We start from the raw sequence: 12,672 nt of genomic DNA, 5'->3' as shown, positions 1-12,672 counted from the left end.
TTCCCGCAACGTTACACTGATGGCATACAGCCTGGGCATCTCCCATTCAGTCGGCTGGCATGTGGTTCTTCTCACGGCCCTCCAACTGGCCACGAGTGCAATGCGTCTATTAGAGAGAATAACCAAGCCTCGTACACTCCACGATTATAATATATGACAAATACTTCGTCTGTTGTTGGTCCCTCGTCCCAATGCACCACAACACAGAACGACGTCCTGTCAACGACTGACTGACCTTGAAAATGGGGCACTTATTTAGCTAAGAGATTGATGATGATGATGATGATGATGATGAGCATGCCTAGAGAACAGAAGAGGTTATTGGATGCCAGCTGTGCCCTGGCAGAGGTGCACTCACAGGATGGGGGCAGGCTAGGACTGAGGGGGATTTACGACATGGGTGGCATAGTGACCATGGAATAAAAAAGGCTTTGGGATTAGGAAGTGGGTTTATGGGACAGCAATGTCAGAGTTGGGGTGAGATTGGACGTCCAGGCCAACGTGGGATTTGCGGTGTTTTCAATCAACTCAGAATGGTATTTGGTAAGCTCTGTCTGTCCCACCACCTCCCCCAGAACACCATAACACTCTCCTAAACCATAATATACTGTAGCCCTCTATAGAATAGTATATACTGTAAGAAAACAGTGACAGAAGGAGGAGTTACAGAGGTTTAGAGTTGTTTTTACTTTAATTAGTTTTTATACTGAATAATCTACTTGTCTTTCAATTCATAAGTATCACATGGAATCATCAAAGTGTCGTCAGGGCTATCGGCCTATTGGTCAACAACAGGAAGAAAAGGCCAATGTTGATGAGATCAAGTCCCCTGTAGTCCTTTTATTCTAAATTAAAGGTAATCCTGAGAAAATACACACACGCACGTGTTACGGTGGGGTCACAGTTTCCTTGGGGACTACTTAGTGTGTGGCTCCAAGGAGGCATCAAGGAAACTGCGACCCCATCCATAACACGCACGCACACACACGCACACACACACACACACACACACACACACACACACACACACACACACACACACACACACACACAAATGTGAGATCAAGCACCTTGTAGTCCTTTTATTCTAGGTAATCCTGGGCCCATACACACACACACACACACACACACACACACGCACACACACAATCCAGACACAACACATCTGAAAGAGATTATCTCATTCACACAGCCACAAACATACATTCAGGATGGGGTTAGAGGTCACACCGAATGTGACATCCCTCTGATTACCATCTGTTTCCAGGGCGACCCGTCCCTCCCAAATACAACATTAAAAGAGGCCTAGGGGACATAAAACCATGGAGACTTAAATCAATCAATCAATCAAAGTCATGCATTGGATGCAACTCTAAGTGCTGAACATAAAAACATTAGTAAATAAACTGCAATACAATAAAACACGAGGTAGGACATATAAATAAATATAACAATAAAACCAGGAATAAAACAGAAATAGAAGATAAGATAGGAGTACAAAGGTTAATTACATTTTCTTTAAAAAAAATCTAAACTCACCTGGATTGACATTGCTCTCAAACCACTATGGTTATTGTAGAGGTCAGAGGTCAAGTTCTGCATCAGCATCATGCTAAAACAGCTTACTGTGAAGTCTCCAACATCTATTGGCCTAGATGAAAATAATAGAACAACTGATGAAAAATAAGGAATATAAGAAGGAAAACCATTAAACAAACATGTTCAGAAAAATATGCTGACCTGTATGTGTGATGTTTGTATATCTAATATCTTATAATCTAACTATAATAATAATAATGATTATTCCAAACATCGAATTGAAAGTAGCATTGATAACACCAAAACACTGATTTCATCATGGGGCTCATTTGTTTTCCTTAAAAATAAATAAATAAACTGATAAGGTGGCAGTTTAGGACATGCTCATGTAATACATTATAGGACCACTAGATGCCACCCAAAGCTCACACTTACACACCGCTAATGACTTTGGGCCAGGCCTGACCTCTATGTCTGTCTATTCATCATTTGACTTTATGTTCCCTGTGTAAAATGTTCCTCTTTACTGCCTCTACAAAATGAAAGAAAACTGAAGACAATTAATGAATGTAGGTGCAAATTGCTACAATGAAACGTGTTCCAGCACTAGCCTCGAAATGTGGAAGGTAAAAAGGTAACATGATATGTTCAACATTTGTCATTCCTCAACAGAAAGAGAGAGAAAGAGAGAAAGAGAGAGAGAGAGAGGTTTGGTAGCTTGTGTGTGTCTTATTAGCCTGGGAATGAACCCACACTAATTTGATCTCTCTCTCTCTGTCTCTTACTGTCTCTGTCTATCTCTCTCTCTCTCTCTCTCTCTCTCTCTCTCTCTCTCTCTCTCTCTCTCTCTCTCTCTCTCTCTCTCTCTCTCTCTCTCTCTCTCTCTCTCTCTCACACACACACACACACACACACACACACACACACACACACACACACACACACACACACACACACACATATACACTCTCACAGGTGAAGACCTGCCATCTCGTTGTTTCTCACAGGGAATGTTTTGATCAGATTGTACCTTGGCCTGCCCCCATCAGGGACTGTGTGTATTTTCCATAAGGGTGCCTTGGTAAGAGGCAGAGGACACGTGCTGAGGGTATAAACACATACAGTACACATAAACACACAGTAATACACACACACACACACATCATACGACTGGAGATGTGCTGAGACTCACGCCCCAAATGTTTCCAAGAAATAGTTTCGTTGATCTGTCTTCATGGCACAGTGCTAGCTGTCATGAAGATGGATTAAGGGAAAAACATGCCGTTTGTTGTGATGAGCACTTTCTTGATGTGTGTGTGTACAGTACTGTACAGTATATCTCAAAACACAAAACACTGAACTTACAGTGACCAAGATACCTGAATCGTGGCAGGTCTTTGTGTAAAAATGGCCTACACAGTTAGTGTGTTTTAAAACCTTGGTTGTCCCTCCATACAATGACTAATGCATTTCAAACACCTGAGCCTACTTTCCCACAGTGGCCAACTGAGCAGGAATTTGATCATTTACGGTTTAAGGTACACCACCTCATTATATAAGGATGTGATGGTTTATTGTTTGTTGTGGACAGGCATTGTTCAGGCTAGAACTGACTGTAGCCACTAGGACCCCACACACTGGTTGTCTCCTGTTGTCCATTCACCTGTTTGACCTCCACTGGTCAGACCCAAGTCCCAGCTGAGATTACGCCCAGCAGGGGTCACCCCGACTGGGATCCCACCTGCAGGCCTCCTCCCGCCACGCTGTTGGCTCAACTGGTGCCTCCTGGACAGCTGCTACAACAAGCTGAGCCCTCTTGAAAACTCACGGCTTAGAGTGGACAGACCAACAAAAACAAGCAAGCAAATATAGGCCGGTTAACAGAAGGTTCAGACAGCTGTCCCCACGCCTGCATTGAGTAACAGTTCACATGCTGTAGCATGTAATGTATGCAACAGAGATTTCCGATGTGAACATCTGCAGCAATTTCCCCATTGTGTTTTGTGAGTTGCAAAGTGTTTTTGCGAGTTCCTCTTGTGTGCAATAACTTCCCCCAGGTAAATTGTTCCCCCATGGCCTGGAGAGGAACTAGTCTAATCCTTCTGCCTCCACTCAACCAGAGCAACAGAAATAGCGTCTGGTAAGCCTTATCCAGTGAGCTATCATCACATTCCACTTTCCTATGTTGAACTGCCATGACAGCACAGTGAAGACCACGTGACTGAGGGGCGTTTAAACCTTGTCTGGGTGTCCCTGGGCCTCCACCAACACAGTGGTAATGAGAAGACAATGAAGGATCATCTCTCGCATACACACACCACGCACACGTATTCACACATATTCCCAACAAGCAGTGGCACACACACACACACACACACACACACACACACAACCCCATGAGGGGACGTCAGAGACACCGACAGCTCCACAAAGACGGCAGCACCTGCACTGAGTTTAAATACCGACAGCTGTGGCCCACTGGAGCTGGAGCGCTTTTGTTCACAGTGTTTGCTGCCAACACACACACTCACATGCACACACATACACACACACACACACACACACACATACACACACACACACACACACACACACACACACACACACGCACAAACACATGCACACACGCAAACATGCACACACACTCACACACACAGACACGCACACACACACACACACACACACACACACACACACAGCCCCCGCCTGGTCCTGTTTCCCCCACACGCCAGACGAGCCACACATGTTTAGTCTGTCTACCAGTTTGTTTGCCCACTGTCTTCTCTTTTTGTTGCCCTGCCTTTGCTTTTGTTTGATGTTGACTACTGACTGTGGCACTGGACAATCACAGCTGGGCCGGGAGTGGAAATGAGAAGGCATCTTATTAGCTGGCTATTATTTAAAAATGGACAGGTTTGAATGATGGGAGTGTTACTTAGCAGAATACAATGTATGCATCTGATATAATGTGTTTGTGTCGGAGTAGAGTTTGCCAAGAAAGGACACTGGAGCTGTAGATTTAGACTTTTTATATTGTATATTGAAGTTGGGAACATCGGTATGGGGTCCTTTGGATACCCTGAACATCTTTACCAAGAAAAAGACACACACACACAGACACACACACACACACACACTGAAAGAGTTGGCCAGACACTTCTACAGGGTTTTCCCCCCTCCCCCTGGTGCTGAATCCTGTTCCTTGGAGCTGAGCTCCAGAAAAGTACCTCTGGCAGTACGGTCTGTCCTCTCAGGGGCTTCATGGCCCCCTCTCACAGGCTCACAGCACACGGGTGGGGGTGTGGGTGGAGAGGTGGAGGGGAGTGGATGAGGGGGGAGGGAGGAGGGGGGACCTTTCTCTAAGCAGGGCTAACAGCCACTGCAAAATATGATTTGGGGGTTTTTGGCTGTGAAATTACTATACGTTAATCTAAGCAGAGCTGTGCATCACAGTTGTTTGAAAACCACTAAGCCAGTGTCTGACACTGCAGTCTGGAGTCAGAGAAGAGGAGAGCGACCTCACAGTGAACTGAGACTACTTTGATTCCTCTGGTCAGCCGAAAAAAAATGAAGTCATCATGGTTGATTGGTGGGGACGCAAAGAGTTGGAAGTTTCTCCTAGCGTTTATGCAGCGCTGGGGAACAGAATTAGCCTAGGGGCGGACCAACAGAGAGGCCGTGGTGTATGTGTATGTATGTGTGTGTGTGTGTGTGTGTGTGTGTGTGTGTGTGTGTTTGTGTGTTTGGAGGGAGGGGGAAGGGGAAGGGGTGTGGTAATACAATACTACCCCACGCATAGCAGGGTTCACCCTCCGCACCCAGGACACTGTTGCTTTTGGAGGTCACAGCTCCTAGCAACAGCCTGGATCCTGGAGACACACACACACACACACACACACACACACACACACACATGCATTGACTCAGACACATACAGTATAAGCTTCTACATATAAGAATATCTTCTTTACATACAGTACATGGAGCAAAAGATGCTGAGATGCTTTTCAGTCGTTCTACCCCCCACAAGCACAAACATACAACATTCAGACAAAGTAAGATTAACACACTCACTGGCAGAGAGTCGGATCAAAGAACCAGAAGTTTATACAGTTCTTCCGTGAAGGTTTCAAGCCCAGCCTGAGGTACAGCAGTGGGCACTTTTTTCCATATTCAGTAATTATACTGCTTGTACTGCTAAGAGCCCCTCTCAAGGCTGATATCTAAACACAGGAAACTAGAGCAAACCCAACCAGAGACACACAGACCTCAGCTCATTCGCAAATAGCAAAGGGTTTCCACTGATTCTGCAGATCTTTTTGACATGCCCATCTTTCAACAATTCTCTGTGGTGACTGCCAATCAACACATTTCCCCCCACATGGTACTGTACATACACAGACACAAACGGACAGACACACAGATGCACTAACTGTACACGCACGCACGCACACGCACACACACACACACACACACACACACACACACACACACACACACACACACACAGGCTCAGAGTTTGGCAATGTATCACCAATTCTGTATTCTGAGTATTTTCACACAGTCAGAGAGCTAAAAATAGTTGAAGGAGCCTGGCCCTCTGCCCAGCCTCCCATTACTGTCGATAAGTTATCCTCTCTCCCAAACACTGAGCCTTTAACACTCCCTCGATTCTCAAGAGTCTGCAGAGTTTTACCTTCACTTCATGCTAAATGTCTGATTGCTCAGTACAGACATCTGCAGACATTTGCAGTGAAGCAACTGATATAACAAAACAAATCACACCATAACTTACTTCAGCTTAATCCTCCATGCACGGAAGCATGCCGATGCATGCTCACAAACTTGAACAACATTTAAATGCCATATTTTGCTTTAGAGCTCGGCCCGAGGACCGAATAAAAGGAGAGTTACTGTATTGACAAGCACTATGTGCATTCCAGAAAGCCTTATCTCCTCTAGCTTTCCTCTTTAATGTGCAAATACCAGAGGCAATATGAGGGCGTCTGGCCTGTGTCTCTCCTCGCTGTTTGTTTGGCCTTTCAGCTGTTTTGTCTTGCACCTCTCCCAGCCCCTCTCATCAGTCCTGTCCCGTTATCCCTCCTTCTCAATCTCATATCTCCCTGTTTTTGGCTCTCTCGTCTCACGACTGTGAAGTCCTTCCTGCCTCTTGTTTGGTTTTAGATTTCAGAGTCTGATAACAGAGTTTATGCTTTTGTTTCTCTTCTTGTTTTCATTTTTCATCCAGTTGAAAATGAGTGCCTATCGATAGTTCATCTCCCTGTGAATAATGGTCATTAAACTGTGTTAGAATAGTGTTGTGTAATTGTACAAAGAGGATATGGTTGGTTTGTGCCATGTTCTTGGCCTTTTCAAACCTCATACTTCATCTGAAAAAAAGATAATACGCATAGTTCTATGTCATACACCTCAGCATAAGATAGGCCTACCTAATGTTACCTAATGTTTCAAGACTGAAAAACATAGCTCCAAACACTGTGCAAAACATAGCTCAAAACATAATTGTAGCACAGGTAAAAGCATGAAAAGGCTACAGAGGGGGAGGTCAGATAGATCATGTGCCTTAACAATCATTTGTGAGGTCTAAACTGTCTCTTGTTGTTAGTGTCCAGAGAGTGATGTAGCAGCATGGTTGGCTAGTGAGTGTATGCTCAGCAGAGGCTCATTCCCCATGCAGTCTCCACCCATCCTGACTGCCTTTCTCAACAAAACATTACTAGTATCTAACATAACACTACAAGCAGTTAGAGGAGTGTACAGTACTTGTGAGGCAGGCGCCCTCTCTGAGTGTAACAGGATGGATAACTAAGGGTTATTAATACTGTAACAGAGCCAGGGAGAGGGAGGGGGGGGGGGGGGGGGCTGGGGGGTTAACTGGGGTGAGGGGGTCAGAAGTTTAAACTGAGAAAGTTTTGCCCTGTCTGCCCTGCCCATGACACCAGCCTCCATGCCACAGGAAACACATGTGCCCACAGGCAGGCTTAAAAACACCATCATCCAGCGCCACTGATACTGGTAGAAACTATGGCAGGGCAGGGCAAGGCAGGGCAGGGAGACCTTCAATACAGGATCTGGACCTGTGTATCTGTGTCTATGACTTGAGCTCTCCTACCTCTAAAGGTTGTCAGTTCATTAAGACAATGTTAATATTCAAGAACCTTAGAAATGAACTTTGGGATGTGAGTCAGTCCAGCAAGACAAGGAGAACAGATCATCCTCACATCCGTTATCATTCATTTCATAAATGATCTACGATCAGCGTTTTTGTTACACTGCCTCTCTGTCATATACCATCCACTTATGCAGCTGGATATTTCTCAGAAGGAACTTGAGGTCAACTGTTTTAGTCAAAGGGCTCCACAGCAGCCCTATCCCATTACATGGGCCAATAGCTGTCAAACAGCAGCCCTCTGTTCACAAACCCATACACTGAACCTCCACCATACCTCAATGGAGTCAGTGGGGTGGGGTGGGGTGGGGTGGTGGGGGGTGGACGAGGCTTCCAGTTCAATGCTGGGCTCAGTGGGGAGGAAATCTGGCCAGAGACTGGACTGAAAAGGTCAAAAGGGGAAAGCAGCTATCCTAAATCCTTATTTCAGAAGAATGAGAACTCTGACCTTTGGCTGGAGACTGGGAAAGGATGCTAATCCTAACTCTCTTCAAAGACAGATCGACAGTGTGTCTACCAGACTTATATAAGTAATGGACACTTACTTCCACAATTAGAAAATATACTGTACATCCATTGGTGCACTGTAAACAATCAGGTTTTACTGTTCCAACCAAAGCTTTCATGACAGGAAGGGAAAGTAACACAAACAGACATAACCATAATAATGCATCAAGCCACAGATCTTGCCCATGTACATGATCAATGTACAGTACCAGCCAAAAGTTTGGACACACTTTCCCATTCAATTGAATGGGGAAGTGTGTCCAAACTTTTGACTGGTACTGTACGTGTATGTTAATAATCACTCTGGCTCACCCACATAATAACTTTGCTCTGGTGCTGGCTGTAACAGGAGCCTGCTGAGGTGGACGTCAGCATAGAGACACTGTGAACACAGGGCCTGCTCTGTGTCCCATCAGCTTGACAGGTGCGACTTGGGTCTATTCTATGTCTCCCTTGGAAACCCTGAACACCAATGTCAACAAACAGACCAGAGAGAGAGAGAGAGAGAGAGAGAGAGAGAGAGAGAGAGAGAGAGAGAGAGAGAGAGAGAGAGAGAGAGAGAGAGAGAGAGAGAAGGGTGGCAGGCAGGAAGTGGGTGGAATCAACTAAAAAGAAAGGATTGGTGACAAACGTGTATTAATACCCCACAAGTGAGTAAGAGAAAAGAGTGAAAGGACACAAGAGCGACAGAGAATATCCCAGTCTTGATGTGAGGTCTCCAGAGGCTTAGACACCCCCGCTCTCCCTATGTGGTGCACTCACTGTAATCATTGGAGCAACGACTCCTACAGTCATGCTCTCTCTCCAGGGATAGCAAAGCTGAGAGTCCACCCCAGCGTACAGACATATCGACCAGCCAGCACCCCCCATCATCACTGAGGCCCCTTCTCTGATCCCCCCCTCCAGAGACACATATGGTTCCCCACTCTCCAGTCCCCAGGCTAGAGAGGATCCAGGCTAGCCTGGCCTGTGTTTGCACTGGGAGGCCCACCAGATCCACTCCCATCCCCCCTACTCCTGATTCAGAAGCTCAGCCTCAGCCACAGTCCTAGCTTGACACACTGTATCAGGTTAGCCTGCGTGTGTGTGTGTGTGTGTGTGTGTGTGTGTGTGTGTGTGTGTGTGTGTGTGTATGTGCGTGTTAATGGAGAATCATATGTCAACTCTTGGAAAATGGGAGGGGGGGGAAGGGGGAGAGGAAGGCAGAAGAGGAGAGGGGGAGAGAGGAGGAACAGAGAAAGACAGAGTTTAGAAAGGGGTTGACAGAGAATGGGATGGGTAAGATGTAAAAAAGGAATATTGATTATTTTGGATGCTCCCTCATTCCCTGAACAATAAAAAACTAGACATTGACATTATTTGGCTTTGAAATGTATTGATGTATGAGGGTAATAATTAGAACCATTTGCTTTCTTTCAAACGTCAGCTCACAGAAACCATATTTGGAAGGAGGGCCTTTTAATTTTTTTCAGTTTTAGCACACTGGCGAGGGCTGAGAGAGTGAGCGCTAAAAATAAAACATATGTTCCTACAGGTCTGTGGGAGCGGGGGCCTCCGGCGTATTGTTTTGGGAGATGGGGGAGGATGGGGAGGATCTGGCCCAGAGAGAGACACTGAGAGTGAATACAGAAAGAGGAAAGGTGGGGGGAGGGCTGTACACTCAAGACAAGGAGGGAATTACAGTCATAGAGCTGAGGAAAGAAAACCCCACACCTAATGTACGAATGCACAAACACAACTATGCATACTGTAGAGATATCCATACACATGATAAACAGACAAACAAAAGCTTCACACACTTATTACACCACTATATTCTCTCATTCTGTCTGACTTATGATTTGGTTGTTCTAATACAGTGAGTAGCTCCTCCCCCCATATTGTCCTGAAGTTTGAGGCTGGCGAAGCGAGAGCTTATGGTCCATGACACTGAGCACAGACCAGCAGAACAGGGACATCCATGCCATTTTTTATTGAGCTGCACACACATCATAATGCGAGTTCATCCTTCACAGCCTCAGGGGATACAGTGGGGGGTGGGCGATCAGAGGGGACTCAGTGTGTGTGTGTGTGTGTGTGTGTGTGTATGTGTGTTTGTGTGTGTGTGTGTGTGTGCAGGAATCTCTGTGTGTATGTGTATGTGGAATTGCGTGTATGTGGAAACTGAGACCATACACATCCAGCTGTAGAAAGTGAACCCCAGACCAGCACAACTCGTAGGGAATAAATCAAAAGCAAACACATACTGTACAGTAAGGAATGAGTTAATACTGGCTAACTGATGTGAATGCTTGGGGGGTGGAGGGTTTGCACAGGTCAGAGAAGGGGAAATGAAGGGATATTAAGAGAGAAATGAAATTGAGCGCCGAGGGGTCTAGAGAGATATCACGTGTTTGGACTTAGCACCAGTCCCTCTGCCTCTTGCCACTGCACCTTTACAGAATGTTCAGCAAAGTGAAAGAGGGAAAGGTGGGGGAGGAGTGTGTGCAAGAGGGGGAAAGGGATATAAGAGTGTGTGGTGTGTGTGTGAGTGAGTGAGAGAGAAAGAGAGAGAGAAAGAGAGAGAGAGAGAGAGAGCGGGGGGGGGGGGGGTGGGAGACAGAGTGCAGAGTGAGTCCAAGCGAGAGAAAAAAGTATACTTAAGTGTATTGAAAATATATAAGTATAAATATGTTTAAAATACTGTCATGTTTTTGTATACTTGCATTTGCATACATTAAAGTTGTATTGACTTTGTCCTTCTGTTTACTTACTCAAAGTATCATTTAATGTCATGCCCTGAAATGTGTCCTTTAGTATACTTGCAAAAATTATACTAGAATTGAATGTTCTTTAAATTGAACTATACTACACTTACACAACGTATTGTAAAGTAACTTTATTGTCATGTAATTTAATCTGTACTTTAGTACATTTACAAATACTATACTTGTATTGCCATATCCTTAAATGTTTTTCTTATGATGACTGATGTATAGATGATTCACTTACTTTAGACAAATGTACTTGTAAGTCGCTTTGGATAAAGGCGTCTGCTAAATGTGAAAAATGTAACTTTAGTATACTTACATTACAAAAAGTATAATCATACATGGTCATAAAGCACCCAATGACTGTTGTCATATAATAACTTGAGTTGAGTATACACTCTGGAAATAAGTAGGATTACATATATTTACCAGGCTCAGATATTATTGTCAAAACAGTGGCATACTGTAGGCTTATTTCTGTAACCGGCATTTGGGAAGAGCTCTCTCTATTAGTGATGACCTTCTCCCAAAGTCGGAGTCATATTGACGGAAGTTTCCTGGAATAAAGGGAGAGAGTCCATCTGCTTCCTATTGAGGCATTAATGCGTTGCAGAGGGCAAGGGTCTGCATATTCCCCGACTTCCGCAAGCTCACACACACACACACACACACACGCACACGCACACGCACACACACACACACACACACACACACGCACACGCGCACACACACACACACACACACACACACACACACACACACACACACACACAGACACACACACACACACACACACAATGATACAAACATACACATCATAGCCTTTATGTGGGCTTGTTAGGGTGTTTCAGCCATTTCCTATTGCGATTCCACTGTAATCATCTTTAGGATTTTAATAGCTCTCAAGAATGAAAAAAAAAGGAAAGAATGGTGGTCATAACCATCTTATACCTGTACACTTTCCATCTTATGGCCCTGAACACAGCAAAGACCTAGGTTCTAGGCCCTGGACAATCTAGACAATTTGATGGCAGCTACTAGATTGTAATCAAGTGCAATACTGAAACACAACTGTGAACATTTCAAACCTGCAAACTGCGACACTTTAAATGAATGTGCAATAATACTATGTGCAATATGACAACCCTCGGGTACATAAGGTTCAGAGATAGGAAATGTTAGGATATTTATAGCATAGCATAGAGTACAGCACAGTGTTTTATTTGTATAGTATAGTATAGTGGATAGTGTATATAGCCTTTATTTATGTAAACCAGCTCTTTTTCCCTTCTTGTTTTTAGTAAAAAAATGTCCTAGCACCAGGGGAGCCCCCCCCCTCCCAAATTTCGTTGTATGGTACCTGTACTGTATCAATGACAATAAAGACCATTCATTCATTCATTCATTCATTCATCTTATACATGTATGCATCAGAGAGACATTGTAACGCAAGTGTGTCGGTAGAAGGGGCGTGTCTCACTTCAGCCGGTCACATTTCGCATTGGACGTCAGGGGACGACTCGCGCTCCGCCCATCCAACACTGTCTGACTTCTTGCATGCTTTTGTTCAAACTCAAGTGAAGTCAGTTGCAGTTGCAATAAACCTTGTTTAACTTCCATACAGAAAGAAGGGAATAAACAGTCGAATACTCGAGTTTCGCTCTCGTTTTTTGTTACATAATTGAC

The sequence above is a fragment of the Nansenia antarctica genome (assembly GCF_963989245.1).
Source record: "Nansenia antarctica genome assembly, chromosome: 2".
NCBI lineage: Eukaryota > Metazoa > Chordata > Actinopteri > Argentiniformes > Microstomatidae > Nansenia > Nansenia antarctica.
Note: the sequence above shows the minus strand (reverse complement) of the source record.